At 39.1% G+C, this 16,738-nt stretch overlaps 1 long non-coding RNA gene across 1 annotated transcript; it reads right to left on the bottom strand.

Annotated features, from left to right (window-relative positions):
- Nucleotides 1–8,037: 8,037 nt before the first annotated feature.
- Nucleotides 8,038–8,445, bottom strand: LOC136243621 (uncharacterized). The gene is made up of 3 exons (XR_010694932.1): nt 8,355–8,445; nt 8,243–8,301; nt 8,038–8,183 (listed from the first exon to the last, which is right to left on the bottom strand). It is a non-coding gene; the product is annotated as an uncharacterized lncRNA (long non-coding RNA).
- Nucleotides 8,446–16,738: the final 8,293 nt, after the last annotated feature.

The following is a 16,738-nucleotide window of genomic DNA, read 5'->3' on the forward strand; positions in this document are numbered from 1 at the left end:
TCCAGACTCTTCAACTAACCCGTCAGGGTAGTAGGCGCTTATAATTTCCAGGAATTGTACAAGGCACTGCAATCACTGTGACAGAGAAAAAGTGGTCTGGCTATGCAAGACTAGCCACTGTGACTCACAAAGGTATCTAGTACAAGTATAGACTGTATAAATACTGCATTCCATGAAAATTTGGATCCCAGGGCCCTTGGTCCCCAGGTCCACTGTTTATACATGACTGGCCTATGGTAGGAATTCAATGGCTAAAATCTATTCTTTACAACTAGCCCAAACCTGAGAGCGAGGAGGGGGAGTAGTATTAAAACAAAATTTTCTTTGTGTTTGAATAACTTACATTTTGTGTTCTATATAAACACAACACGATTGAAGGGATTTCAGAGGGTATGAGACAGCATATTTACCTAGTTGAAACACAATTGTGGCAAGATTCAATCTGGAAGCAATTTGAGATGACCTGGAACTAAGAAATAGCAAACAAACTTACAGTGACGTACAAGCCAATTATTTTGATCAAAATATTGATTTTTAAGGTAATTATTTTATATCAATAGTGGACTGTGAAAATGACCATAACTCTAAGTTGTAATTTTTGTGGACCAAAAGTGGAAAATTTATGAAAATGGCAATCTCAAGACTGGATCTTGAGGTACTTTTAGTCAAATCCCTGTAAACATGCACAAGCACATGTATGTAATTTTTGACTATTCTTTTCTGTGGTGCAGCTTGCTATTTAGTCTGACTTTTACAACTAGCCAAATCACCATTTACAACTAGCCAAAACTCATTTACAACTAGCATTTTGGCCATAACTAGCCCCTTTTTTAGCCCCTGTAGGAATTGCTTAAACAATTACTTTATATCTAGCACTGTTGTCCACTGAGCAGTTTCACCACATGTTTTAGTCTCAACCACTCAAATATTAAAATGTTATCATGTGATGCTCATAGAAGTTTACTAAATTGATGAAGGGATCTTGGTGAACACAAGTATATGATATTTTTGATGATACTATTATAGCAACTGTTAGATAGTAGTACCTGTAAGATGTTTTTAAAAGATAGAAAATATGTATTTGTAGTCTGTATTAATTACGGGCATGCTTGGGTAGGTGCTGCCATTACTTGGCTTGCTGCCTGAGCACCAGCAATGATGTCCTGGGTAGGCCCAGATGTAGCTATGCTCCTGGTGCATGTATCCCAGCCTTTGTTTAAAAGGGAAGGTGGGTAGTATTTAGTGTATGGATCTGGGAGTATCTGAATTCCTAGAAGTTGTATGGGTGAAGCCCCTCAAGTGCTGTAACCTTCAAAAAGTCTTGCCCACATGCCCTATTTTTGCGGGCCTGGTCACATATGTATGTGTTGTGCTCGTATTAAGTTTAATGATCAATATTTCCATTTTGTTGCTATTCAGTGAGTGTTCCAATAGAGAATAATTAGTGTTACTACTATAATTATATGGATTGATTTTCTGGTTATCCTTTTAAGCAATTCACCTAGTAGGTGTTACAACTAAAACAAGTCAATAGCCCATTTTCACACAAGGGCTAAGGAATGTGGTGGCTAATAATTGCGATTGTGCAACATCCGGTGTCCTTTAAAATATGTGACCAGATTTACCAGAACCGATCCAAATCGCACATCAGGCAAAATCAAACTAACACAACCAGTGGATAGCTACACTATCGTACTACAAGTTTTGACCCTCAGCACTACTCAAACTACACGAGGCTGGTTTTTACACACGTCTTTTCTGGGTGGTGTGGAGTGCTCAAATGGTGGTTTCAGGCCTTGTGAAGGACCTGGCTTGGCAAGAATCAGTGGTTTACTGGTGGACAGCCTTATAATGTTGGCCAGACGTGTTCTCTGTTGATTTTGCTACATATCAGCCACTAAGGAGCCAGCGCAGCCCTGTAATCTCGTGTCTGGACTCCAATCGTGGTCTGCCTCCATTTTGAGGTCTATCTCTTCCCCTCCCCGCCACCCCCCAGCCTCCACCCCTTTGTGAGCATTCGTGATACTACTTCGCTCGTCCAACTGCTCAGATTTTCTATCTTATTTGGCGGGAAACTGTACAAGCAGCTACAAGTACTGGAAGTGGCTAGAAAGGTAACAGGTTGATGCATCTTTTGTGTAAATTTCATACGCGTGCTTGCTATCCTTGGAGAGTTATGCTGGCTTCTATTCTTTAAAACCGTTTATCTCGAAACTTCTAATGTGTGATTTGGATCGTTTTTCCAAAATCCAGTCACATATATTGAATCCTATGGGAGTGAGGTAAGAAATTTTCACAGGAGCCTAAACTGTACCATTTATTTTTATTATGAGAACGAAATTGTAATCTTCAGGTTGTCAGCATCACGATGGTATATAGTTTGTGAAGATTCGCTGTGTTGTAAAGCGGAAAGAAGCGACTTTAGCATGGCAGAAAACTCTAGTGACTTTGTTTTCAGTATCTAGAAAGTCTATTTAGTGAGATAAACTTTGTTACTACGTTTCTACAAGGCTGGGAACAACCCTATGCAAAATTTTATTGCAGAAATTGGCGATCTTTCATCGCTGTGATTCTATCAATACTAGGCGATTATTTCACTGATTACAGTAGGTTTAGTGGCCTGCCTATTGATCCTCTATACTTATAAAAGAGTAAAAATACCTCACTTTAGGAAAGGTGCAGCCTTTAAAACTTAAGAGATCACTACCATTTGACACAAGATCGCTGATTTCTCGATCACAACACAGCGTATCCTTTCACGTCATCGTTGGAGTATAGTGGCTGCTATAAAAGTACGCTTTTATAATAAGAATAAACGGTATGGTTTGGGCTCCCGTGAAGTGTAAAGATCTTAGTCACATAGGTTTCAATACAATTTAAGGCCTCCCAAAGGACACCGGATGTTGTGCAACGTGTAATAAATTAGTATTCATTACCATACCATGAATACTTTAGCTTGCGTGGAAATGGACTATTGCATTTAAGTTGAATCTCAATGAATTACTTAATGCACATGTTGGTTCTCTTTTAAATTTCCATGGCTCATAATTATTTTGATCTTTCAAACCACCAAAAGGTACTCTTATGTTGGTTATAATTTAGTCATGGTTATAGACTGAATTAGGAATTACGTAGATATGTCCACTAGTATATCTGCAACCTCCCTTGTTTCACATCTTATTAGCTGTTCCCTTGTTTCCCTGTTTTTTTGTTCTTTGATCCTTTATCCAATTTAAAATTTCTAATTTTCCCTTCTACTTGTTTGTTTACTTTTTTAATAGCACAATTATGACTACTGAGTCCATGTGTGCCACATTAAAGAAAGAATGGCACCAGGCATTCCATAAAATAATTTTGTGTCTGAATGCTCGCCCCGATAATCAATTACGCACTGAAAAGTGGGGTGGCCATTACGCTTCGTTCGTAGCTATGTTCCACTTGTTGCACAGTATTACAAACAAAGAACAGTACAAGAAACTTCTCTCCAGTTGCTACGGAAAATGCGGGCAAAAAGCATGACACATCCAGGGAGAAGCCGTATCGCGCTATCGCAAATCAACACCTTCTTTGTCAGCAAAAAGAATTGGAACATAAAGGAGGATAAGGTAAGTCCATGATACGTGCATTGTACATACCGTGGTTGGCGAAAATGCATGTCTCAGGATGAAGCGATGTCGAACAGTGTAAAACTCTAGCCCATAGCCTTATCCATTGTTGAGTTATGCTTGGCTGAAGGCATCAGTTAGTTGGATAGTCAGAATAAAATTCTGTTAAATAGAAAAATTTAAATTCTGTAGAAACTTTTGGAAGGGTTTGGGGTCACTCTGAAGGCATTTTTGGGCTTTGCTAGGCCTAACCAATACTGTCAAGCTGTTAAGAAGGAAATCTGAGGCTGTTTTTAGGGTGATATGTTTGGACAAGAAAGCACAAAACTGCATGATCCCTAACATACAGTACAGTAGTACGTACTGTATGATAATGTCTTGATTTTGTGATGATTAGGACAAGTACTGACCTTATAATGTTATCTCGTGTGGACTTTCTTGTTAACAGATCATTAGTGAGGAAGTCATTGTACAATGAGTCAGTTACATAGTTTAGAAGAAATCAGACAATCTGTTGAAGGTAAATCTAGTAGCTTGAAAATGTAAATATGTTATGGTGTGTAGATGAAATTGAGTGAATGGTCTATTTACAGCTTGTTGTGTTTAAATTTCTAAATAATGTACTTCTAATAATTATAATATGATGGGCGAAAATAAAATTGTTTACATTTACAGCTATGTCATGTAATTTTTAAAAATGCAGTTTTTTGCTTACTGAGTGACTGACAAACTATTCATTATCTTCAGCTAACCACAAATGTGTTACTGTTATGTTACAAGCTTGATTTCTTCTGTGGTCAATGTTGTTTAGGCCCAAAATGTGCCTATACTCAAATTTAATTATTTTTCTTTATAGGTACTTGTGGTATAGTTTTTCCTACAGCATAGTACATACCTAAATAATCAGTCAAGTTCATTGGTCTACTAAATTTTGTGTACCATTTTCTGCCATCTCCTGGACCATTATTGTCTCATCACGTACATATTAGATCATGTGATACACCCAGATCAAAGCAAGGTGTGACCTTAATGCTTGTCATATCAAGAATATTGGCACAAAAAAATGGAAATTTGAGCAAAAATTAGGGAGTAGTCCAATTAAGATTACTGCTGGTGATTTATTTTTGTAGGTTTTAGGACATTTCTGCTACAATGGGTAATCTGGCTATGCTGCATGGTCATGACAGATGTATTGGAGCATTTGTTTTGTGTATGCATACAGAATTTCTTTGATAAAAAATAATCTTGATAATGCTCTGGGGAGTTATTTTATGGTTAAAGCTCTGATGTGTATGACTCATGTTCATGGCCATTATCCAACTCTCTTTCAGCCATAAAGATTTGTTTTCCAGTGGTTACTCCATCTACAGACCAGTTTTGAACTCATTCCTATAGGCAGTTAGGTGTGAAAGAAAATCAGTCTAGCTATTGAATAATATATGTACTGTACGTCCACTTGTATTTGCATGAAGATTGGTAATAAAATTTTCCTTTGGATCCTCTTTATGTGTGCCAATTTCTGGTGTGATTGGATGATGTATTTGTGTTTATGAGTGGTTTTTAAAATGTCTGAAAAGATGACAATGACAAAACTTAATTTGATAAGATGATAAGAAGATGACAAAACTTAATAAGAAGACTCAACTTAACTTAATTTTAGTCATTGTATCTCAGGAATGGGTGAAGCGATTTTGCTGAAATTTGGTGTGTGGCCTGCTCTACATGGTGGGCAAGTTCACAGTAGAAGTTATTGTGCTGGAATAAAAGCATGGTGCTACGTATGTCAATGCATGATAATTGCATTATTGTTCTTCCTGCTAATTTTGATTATGATTTTATAGCACTGCATACAGGTACACAACAACTGCAATCAATGGTATTGGGGGTACAAGTACTGAAGGTCTGCTAGCTCTTAACACACTGGTATGGCTTGCCAACTTCAACCAAAATTTGTTCATAGTTGGGAATGGCTGGGAAAAGTTTGGTGAAATTTGGAGTGTAGCCTACCAAACCTGGCAAACAAGTCTAGTTACAAAATCACTTCATTAATAAAGGATATGGAGCTACATATGCTTTTCTTGTTAATAATTTACTAGTTTAGCCCACCGGCTTCTTGTACCACATGATACGCTACGTATCACATGGCACACTACCATGTACGTATCAGTATCTTGATGTATGTGATATATGCAAACGCATACAGATATGATCAGCAGGAGTTGTGAGTAATTATTTGTTGTTTATTGTCCAGTTCTCAACAGTACACCTCAGTTAAAGGACTTGTACACATTTATAACACCTCATTATGCTGCTCACTGGAAAGTCATTGGAATATTGTTAGGAATACCAGAAGGACATCTTGATTCAATTGAGGCAGGTTTCCCTACTAATATGGTCTGGTGTTGTAACAGAATGCTGGCATTATGGTTGAAAATTAATTCCAGTGTTTCATGGAAGGATGTTATTGCAGCAGTTGATTCTGCTATAACACATGATATGTCCTCAGTAGTTGTACTACACAATCTAGATAATGCTGGTATGTTTAATAATATATATATATAAGTGTGGGATTGTTGCAAGTTACTGTAATAGGATCATTACCATAAAAAGTGCTTACCTGAAGTGCAAATTTAATTACTACTAGTTTGTAAATTCCTAATTTTCTCACTCCTGTTTATTGAGTAATAGTTGTAACATACCCATGAGGTTTGTGTCTGATTTGTAAACATGACCCGCGAGGGCTGTAGGGCCGAGGGAGGAGTTGTTTACAAATCAGATACAAACAGAATGGGTGTGTTCTAACTGATTTGTGGTATGGAGCATGCGCAGATCAAAGATGTCCATTTGTAGCATGGAAGGAAGAAGAACGTAAGGCTAATATTGGCTACCACTGAGCGCAGTGTACAACAAACGATTTTACTCACTAATTATTGTCTTGATGGTTAGTTAATTCATTATTGGCTTCATTGGTAGCGCATTTGTTATGCACGACCATGAGGTGCCATCATCAATGCCAATCACTCCAGCCATTGTACTGCTTCCGCATCATTTAGATGGGTGTAGTGAGGTGTCTGATATTCATTGTTGAGTGGTGCAGCACTATAATAGCCTTGGTTAGCTTAATTTATTGGTGAGCATGTGTGGTGTACTGTTTCCCATTCAGAGTGCAGTGTTGTGGGTTCATTTGTTCCAGAGCAATTTACCTCCTTGTCAGTCCTTGATGTATTAGCCTTGTACTGTGACTTCCTGTGTTGGTCTGGTGTTTGGTTTCGTTTGAAGTCTTTGAACTAATTAGTGGTCAGACTGTGTGGCCAAAAGGAGGTACTTAGCTATGTTACAATTATTTGTAAACTGGTTTACGACTGATTTGTAGCACTGGCGGCAGCCTTTGATCTGCCCACGCACCATACTACATTTTTTTGTAACATAATTATATATAGGAAAGCTATCATTGTGTAACAATTATGTTCACTATTATCAAGACTCACGGTTGTGAGTCGCACAGCCAAGAAGCTACAAAGCGCACGCCCATATAAAAGACGCGCGGCCACTACTGTGAGTTATTTACGTGTAGGGTCGGTATTGCAATATTAGTGAACATCTCTCAATAGATTTGTATGGCGTTACATGATAAAAAAATCTTTAGGAGTCATCATCATCATTGTCTTGCGACCTCGCTAAAATATGAATACGCGTATTTACACATATTTCACTCTATTTCTCTACCTTATGTTACACCAACCGTCACGTTATGCCTGTCAACATACCCGTGTTTGTGCAGTCCATGTAACACTGACACTATCTAATTCTGGTTTGCCCATACTCGTATTTTCTTCGATCAAACCTCTAATCCCTACAATAACTTTTAAAGACACAATGTGGACACAAGCCCCAATGTCTGATAAACAAGTAGTGAAAGCATGCAGAAGCGTAAGTTCCCTAGGGATGGCATTTTAAGCAGAAATCTTTTAGATTCCATTTAGTGCTACGTCTAATGAGAGCGTTTATACTGTGATTCGCCAGATGTCTCATAAACAAGGTGTGAAGAGCGTTCATAATTGCCAGATGCCTTATAAACAAGGTGTGAAGAACAAAGTCACTAGGAAAGGTGTTTTAAGAATCTTCTATTTAATTTTTAATAGATTAACCACAAGGGTAAGGTAAATACAAAAGGCAACAAGCTATAAGGGTATTACCACCTCTATGTAGTGTGCACCATCGAGTTTGTGATGTGGATTTCATGCACATACCATGGCACTGTGATGGAATGTGGTTTGCCAGTGACTGTGCATGAGCTTCTGTTGTGGCTTTCAAGTTTTGTAACGGATTACTGGAATGTGGTTTGTTGTTTGCCGGTGACTGTGTATATGAGTTGGGGTTGTTCCACGCAACCCGCACAATTCAAATTCATGGATAAAATGGCCACGAAATCCATGAAAATTTCTTGCCTTATGGTAAACATACAACAATGCTATTACAACATGTACGTAACACAACTTTAATCAACATCAAGACATTAGTTTAACACCAGTGACGATTTCTTGGATGTCTGCATAACGACACAAGATTGAGTGACACCTGTAAAAGAACAAGCAGGCAGTGAACTTTACCTTAAATTAAACACACATGTAACTAACCTGGAACATCGGTCGCAACACCAAAGACACTTGCTTGGATATCTGACAACACAATCAACCTACAAAAATCAACAAGTGGACATTAAATACAATATGCCTAAAATCTGCATACTGGAAAATATCTTTATAAGCACGACATGGGGGGTGCCACCATAACAGTACCCTGATCCAGAAATAATAAACAACTATGTTCCTTAGCACGCACACAGACGGACCTGGAAATTCACTACACCCTTGATGTCACTATAGTTGATTCATGTACAGTTGACAATTGAGAGCTATAAAAGGAACACACAAGATAATACAATTCCTCTGTATATAAACTTACTTGAAATTCATGACTTCCTACCTGGTCCCAAGTTATGTATGTACCACAACTGCTACTGCATACTATGACCAGATTACCTGTAAAAACCAACAGGTGGGCATTAAATACAACACACCCAAAATATGTCACTTTTTACACAAATAACACGTTTGAGGATTCACAAGTTGGCCCGGCAGTGACCTTACTATACAGTGCACAGGTTTCACTGTACATAAATTTAGTTATTTAGACTAGTATGCAATGTGAATGAGTATTATTTTGTACACGCAAACATCATGTACATTACCTTACTTCTTCCACCTACAGTTCCAGGACTTCTAAATTGGCACTGACTAGAGTAACAATACTGAAAGCTGTTTAGTCTGTACGAGTACACCTTGTTGACAATCCACCCATGAGCCGGATAATACTGGTATTTGCTGCTACTCAAGTTGGTACCATCACAGAAGCTTTCAGCGTGGTCTCAGTGAATGTGCACTAGTCAGTGCAGACGTCTGACAGTCAAAACCAATCGCATACACGCGGTTCATCGGTGTGAGGTGATGTGGCACTTTATAGACTAGCCTCATCTTTCTTCACTCCTCCTTTCGTTACTGAACCTCCACTCCTTGTTTCGTTACTGAACCTCCACTCCTCCTTTCGTTACTGAACCTCCACGAAGAGCTTGAGTACATCAGTATTCTGGCATAGATCGTGGTATTCTCGACTCTTCAATATCCATTCGACTTCTTCAAGTGGTGTACGTATTTTAGTTTCAAATCAGTTAAAGTACGTACGTTTCACCACTCCAGTTACAATATGACAAATGTTTATCATTCGTATTTCCCTCTCAAGACATGGACTGCCATCAACAATTAGTATAAACCGCATATCACGTGTGTTCACTTGAGGTGTTACAGGGACTTTCCGAGAGATTTCCCCTGAATAGGTGACGTGATCATTGTCAGTCGGGTGGAACTTGTTTAGTTATGGCTCTACAATGCAGTACGCGTACTTTATGTATTTTAGTGTTTAATTATTATTCATACTTCCCTCTCAAGACATGGACTGCCTTCAATAATAATATAAATCACGTATCACGTGTGTTCACTTTTCACTTGAGGTGTTACTGTTCAGGGACTTTCCAAGAGATATCCCCTAAATAGGTCACGTGATAATTGTCAGTCAGGTGGAACTTATTTATTTCCATTAATGCACCATGGAGCTTGTGTTGTGGCTTTCATTAATCAATCATTATGCACATACCATGGTGCAACAAAGTTTGCGTAACAGATTGTTGGACTGTGGTTTGTTGTTTGCTGGTGACTGTATGAGCTTGTGTTGTGGCTTTTAACTTTTGTAACAGATTGCTTGAATGTGGTTCGTGGTTTGTTGGTGACTGTGTATATGAGTTGGGGTTGTTCCACACAGCTTGCACAATATTCAAATTTCATGCCGGGATGTCTGCATGATGACACAAGATTAAGTGAGACCTGTAAAAGAACAAGCAGGCACTGAACTTAACCTTAAATTAAACACACATGCAACTAACCTGTCGCAACACCAAAGACACTTGTTTGGATATCCTCATGGCTTAACTATGGAGTGACATGTGTAATTAATGGGATGTACAACACAATTTTCTTTTCTGCAAACACCAAGTAAGGGCACTACCAACTCACCTACAAGAGCGTTTCACAAGAGATGTGATATTAACTTGTTTACATCAAGTACAACTAATATGTGGTGTGTGTGTGTGTGTGTGTGTGTGTGTGTGTGTGTGTGTGTGTGTGTGTGTGTGTGTGTGTGTGTGTGTGTGTGTGTGTGTGTGTGTGTGTGTGTGTGTGTGTGTGTGTGTGTGTGTGTGTGTGTGTGTGTGTGTGTGTGTGTGTGTGTGTGTGTGAACATGCGTGTATAGTGTTTGCACATTTTGTGTGTGTCTTGTGCTTGTAAGCATGTGTTTGTATGTAGTGAAATAAAAATAATAGCATGATGTTTGTGATCTCCTTCATAACCCTCAGCAAAGCATCTTGCTCTACAAGTGGCAAACCAAGTTGATAAGTTGTCCTCAGGACACTACAGCCACTATGGCAGTGTGGCCATAGCAGGTTTCATTCATTGACAAGTACAGAATGATTGATATACTCCAATAGAACACTCAGGCAATAAAAAATAAAATACTCTAATAGAACAGTCATTGATCAATATAGCTGAATATTTACATTTCTGTCTGAAAACACTCCCAGATCCCAGATGCAATCTCAGAGTTGCTATTTCAAGATGGTGGCATTCCCCAAGATCACCTAGAAGAGCAAGCTTTGCAAATAAGTGCTTTACACACATCTTTGGTAACCCTGACTAGCCATTACTGGCCTGACCAGTAAATTGCAGTAAATTCCACTGGCCCTTGTCCTAATAAAAATTAACCACTACTATAGGATTGTATGTTATATGCTCACCATCTATCAGCAGATTTGTGTTTGGTTGTAACATCTCTACAAGGCAGAATTCATCATACACCCCCCATAGCTTGAACATTGGGTCTGTAAATTATATAACTAACAAAAATTAGTGATATCCCCCCCAAAACACCTTTGCTGTAAAAAAAAGGTGCGTCCATGAAACTACAAGTATCTGTAACCCCATGTAAAAACAGATAAGCTGTAGAAAACACTCCATGAAATTAATGGGTAACTGAAAGAGCTGATATCTAGAGCGGCCAAGAATCAATAATGTTACTACAACTGACTATGATTACCAAAGAAGACCTTGGCGGTAAAATAGGCAAATAAAAGTAACTGGCAACCAAAACAGCTGATATCTGAAGCGGCCAAGAATAAAAATTAAGTTGATACAACTTACTACAATTATAAACTTGCAACATTGAATCCTAATCATTCAACTGTGTTCTATACATTCACCCTTGCTACATCCTAAATTAATTCTTTGTAACTCTAATTGGCTGGTAATTTGGCCGCCTTTTTCAATAGTCAGAGTAAAGAAAAAAAAAGGTGGCCAAACTACCAGCCAATTAGAGTTACAAAGAATTAATTTAGGATGTAGCAAGGGTGAATGTATAGAACACAGTTGAATGATTAAGATTCAATGTTGCAAGTTAATAATTGTAGTTAGTTGTATCAACTTAACTTTTATTCTTGGCCGCTTCAGATATCAGCTGTTTTAGTTGCCAGCTTACTTTTATTTGCCTGTTTTATAGCCAAGGTGTTCTTTGGTGATCATAGTCAGTTGTAGTAACATTATTGATTCTTGGCTGCTCTAGATATCAGCTCTTTCAGTTACCCATTAATTTCATGGAGTGTTTTCTACAGCTTATCTGTTTTTACATGGGGTTACAGATACTTGTAGTTTCTTGGACGCGCCTTTTTTTACAGCAAAGGTGTTTTGGGGGGGATAGTAGTTACTAATAACAAGAGTTAACTTCACTTACCATATAAGGGGAATGATTTGTGGAAGAAAACATTTGTGAATTTTGCGACTTTAGATGCATTCGCAAATATTTTCTTGCAAAGATTTTCATACAATTAAAACTTTTTTCATGTATCAGTTGATGCAGCATTCATATGTGACCATCTCAGTGAAAACCCGTCTAGTTTGCACAAGCATGTGTATTGAGAAAAAAAAAATTTTTTTTTTTAAAATTGGTGAAATTACGTGTGTTACAAAAAAAAAATTATGCAAGTTTTAATCAAGCTATTACTCAGCAAATGAAGTGTTAAGTCAATTAAACCTATATACCATCTTATTTGTCTACTCATGGGGAGTTAGACAATCTTTGTTTCATTTCTGTAGCCCCAATGATTTGCGTGTCACGTGCGTTTGTTTACAATGCAGTAGACGTAAACCAAATCATTGCTGTTTCTTCAATAAGACCGCCTTCATACGCCTATGCGCAAGTGACTTCAGGGCTAAAACTATACCTTGGCTGATTTGCCAATCCATGATAAACACTGTAAGCCAAATCCCAAATTTGTATGCTAATCCTAACGGAAGTTATGGCTGCCAATGTAAGCACCTGTAGTTTATTTTCAGTATAGTCACTGTACAAATCAATTTCCTTGCTTTTGCTACTTTCTAGCACTGTAATTCCAAAACTACTCACCATAATCAACTGAAATTTTGGTGAACCATTCCTTGGACTATGCAGGTAATGCTGAGAAAATAAAAAGAAATTTGGAAGTTGTGCGAACTAGATGGGTTTTCACTGAGATGGTCACATGTAATGAGTGCATAAGCACTTGCTTTGCTACCCGCTAAACTGCTATGTGCGAAACGGTATAGCCAGTGAGGCGCAAGACCATGTGATTTGAACAGAGATGCAAACTTCGTGAAAATCAGTGCAATGGGGCAAATGTAATTGCAGCCAGCGATTCACTGTGCCGGAACGGTGTGTCTTAGCCTTGGTTTTAGTGCTGCCCCCAGGCTATAGGCGTTCCTGTCATCCACACTCATTATTGTGAATGCCTACTTCTCCAGTGAAGCAGTGATCATGAATGGCTAATAGTACGTGTAGTACGCAGAGTCGAACCATATAGTCGAGCGTTTCCTATCCATGATTAATCCATTGTAGGCGCGTGCCAAATTATTAAATTTCTGAAATGCACAGTAGGGATATAATACTTCTTGTTGTTTTACTGTGATTTAATATCGTGCACTACTCTGGCTTGTTTCAGTACTTTTTATCGATGTGCTATGGTTCCTACTCTAGTTGAAAATTTCAAGTTCTTTTGTGTACTTGTTTGTTAAGTTTTTTGTAAAAATAACTATTATGACTGGTGAAACCATGTATACCGCATCTGAAATGGTGCTGCGTGTCCCAGCTACATCAATTATCGTCTGAAAAGTAAAGTATCCATTACACTTTGTTGTCAGCAATGTTCAACCTGTTACACAGCATTATGAATAAAGAACTGTTCGAAAAGCACCTCTGCAATTCACACATGTGAAAAAAATGGTGCTGCGTACCCCAGTTATCGTTTGAGTTGAAAAGTGAAGTATCCATTACGCTGCTTCATTGTCGACTGTGTTCAACTCATTTCACAGCAGTACAAATCAAGAACTGTTTGAAAAGCACCTCTGCAATCAAAGTAGTCACTATGAAAAATGTGGACGATTTCCGTTACAAAAGGAAACCATCGTGTGCTACCGCAAAATTGACACTTTTCGCTGTCAACGAAGATGAATGGGACACAAAGGAGGACACTGGTAAGTCCATAAAGAATGCATTGTACGTACTGTGGTATGCCAAAAGGCATCTTTCGGGCTGAAGCAACGTCGAACAGTGAATAAATCAAGCACGTAGCTTTAGCCATTATAGAGTTATGCTTGCCTGAAGGCATCAGGCAGTCAGTCAGGCAGTCAGTTAGTAGAAAATTCTGTTAAATATAATTTAAAAAATTTTGTAGCAACTTGTTGAAAGCATTTCGGGTCAATCTGAAGACTTGTTCTGGCTTCGTTTTGCCTAACCATTACTGCCTCATCGTCATCTGGGAAAAGTGAGGTTGGTTTTTGGGCATTGTTTTTTCATGGGCCATGCCTACTCCTTTGTGGTCCCTACTATACAATACTATCGTACTGTATGATTAATTTGTTTACTTTCTAGTTGCCCTCTATCAGCAACAGCCATAACAGATAAATTTGTCTACCTTCTAGTTGCCCTCTATCGGCAACAGCTGGTACAGGTATGGATCTATCTACGTGTTTTTGTACCTGACATGCCATCAGGATGTTGGTGGCATTCACAAGATTGGACTCAAGGATGCCTCCTCCCATCTAATAAGTGGTTGGATAAATTAGGAAATAGGAGTATGTGGATCTAGCATGCTTACTCAATGATCAATGTGGCAAGCTCACAGAAGAATATCAGGTGACTGGTCAGATTGTGGTCATTGAATAAGATCGAGATCAGAGACGCCGGAGACAAGTGTCAGACATTTTCTCTTGAATGAACTGGTATGTAGCAGTTATCACCTCCTGTTAGACCACTACTTCAGCCCAGGCCACAAGACTGATTTTGCAGTTGTCCCAAGAACTTTGGCCACAGTGGCAAAGATACAACACGGAATTTCAGCAGTAGGCAGCTGCAAGAAACATCCACTAATAGGGTGACCTAAACTTCACCATCTATGGGCATTGTTTATCTGCCCAACAGCACCTATCATTTACCCCTAAGGAAGTTCAGCTATCTTCCAGTTGACACAAAAGACCCTTGATCCAGGAAACTTGTTTCAAGTGGAATTCAAAGGGATGGTGCAACCTATCCAACTGCTCATTCTGTCACTCCTGCCTCCTGTGCGGTGACCACCACAAGGTAATCTACTGCCTGTCAGCCACTGAGAGTAACAAGTAAATTCCGGACATCCACGTGGTCTTTTTGAACTGCATTAGTAATTAATTAACTATTAGGAATTTGTACATGATATAGTTCCATTTGTGTTCTCATGTCATTAGGCCAACAGGGTGCTCCGGTGGTGTTCACCTGATGTGTTCTTTTACTGCATGTGGCATCAATTTAGGCTTACGTGCATTTCTTTGTGCAACTGTACTCATGTGTGTACTGGTTGTTACTACTGAATATGTAATCTGTCTACATGTCTCAGTACACTTGCAACAGATCGAGGGGGGGGGACCTTCCAAGTTCTAAAATGAGGTCTTCCTTAGGAATGGTCACGCTTAATTCTAATTCCTACCAGTAAAACAAATTAACTTCTTCAATTTACCCTTTTTAGTGGCAGCAACCCCAAGGGTAAGGCATCCTTGGCAAGGAGCCCACACGGTTGTTCCTCAGTATGCAACTGGTATGAAGGTCCAGATACAACTCTTACAGAACAAAGGAACCCACAAACAAGTTACACCTAGAGGGTAGAGGTACCAGTACCTTTGCACGAAGGACCTCCTATCACTGGACTCCAGTAGGCCAAATCAGGAGGAGTTCATCCTACAATGCAGTGCATACTCCCCTTAAACCTCTCCCGGTGGAGGATCCTCCTTGCAGATCACCCAAATACCCAGTTCAAGGATTTCTGTCTGAAATGAATCCTTACAAATTAGTTTTAACTGGCACAAAACTCTAAGTACTGCTGACCACAAAATACCTCCAAAAGTACCTTCATTTATCCATTAGTATTTACAAAGAAAAGTGACCCTAGGAAGAATAATCAAGCTTCCACCAAACTTCCGATCCCTGGACATCCATGTCAGCCCATTAGGAATCATCCCAAAAGAAAACAAAACAGAACGGGCCAAAAATAGTTGACCTTTCATCCCCTGACAAGGCATTTCAGAGTCCTTGTCCTCGCTCACTCTCGTATGCCTCAGTGGATCACCTCTCAGCACTAGTCCTTGAAGCAGGAAGAAAGGCTTTCTTGACAAAAGCAAACACCAAAGAGGTCTACAGAATGCTCCTGGTTCACCCTTAAGATTGCCACCTGTTAAGAATCTACTGTAAAGTTTAATGTACATCAACCATACCCTGCCATTTGGATTGCTTTCTGCACCAAAAGTACTCTCAGCAATTGCAGACATTTTTAAATGGATACTTAGTGGTCTCTCTGTGGGAGAGGCTAGGTGTCCCTTTGAAGGTTTCAAAGTTGGAGGGACCTTCTCACTCTCTAAAGTGCCTTGGAATTGACAGTTTTTCTGCAACTCAGAGTAGACTCCCTGATGAAAAGTTGCAATGCCCGAACGCTAAACTGGCTAGTTGCATTCAAAGGAATATCCTATAAAAGAAAAACTAGGGGCTGCTACAGTTTGCAACAAAAGCAGTGCCCCCACGACATTACTTTCTAAGGTACCTCTATTCTATACAGAGCATTGGCTCAAAACTCGACCACCATATCCATCTAAATTGCCCATCCATGGCAGATATTATGTGGTGGTGCCTATTCATCTCCACTTGGAGTGGTATATCCATACAATGGGACGTGGGGGATAAGATAGCAGGTTTCATTGTTACATCTGATGCATGCAGGTCCTGGGGCTGTGCAGCTTACTGGGGGAAGCATGGTTTCACTTCCAACGGTGGGACAGACTACACCCACTGTGTGTTGTGACAAAGGAGATGATTCCTATAGTGGTTGCAGCAGCTATCTTTGAGAAACAGTGGTCCCACAAGATAGTTCATTAGCTGTGGTACAGGTAATTAATGCCACATTCTGCTCAGACAGTTATTT

The sequence above is a fragment of the Dysidea avara genome, chromosome 2, assembly GCF_963678975.1.
Source record: "Dysidea avara chromosome 2, odDysAvar1.4, whole genome shotgun sequence".
NCBI classification, from domain to species: domain Eukaryota; kingdom Metazoa; phylum Porifera; class Demospongiae; order Dictyoceratida; family Dysideidae; genus Dysidea; species Dysidea avara.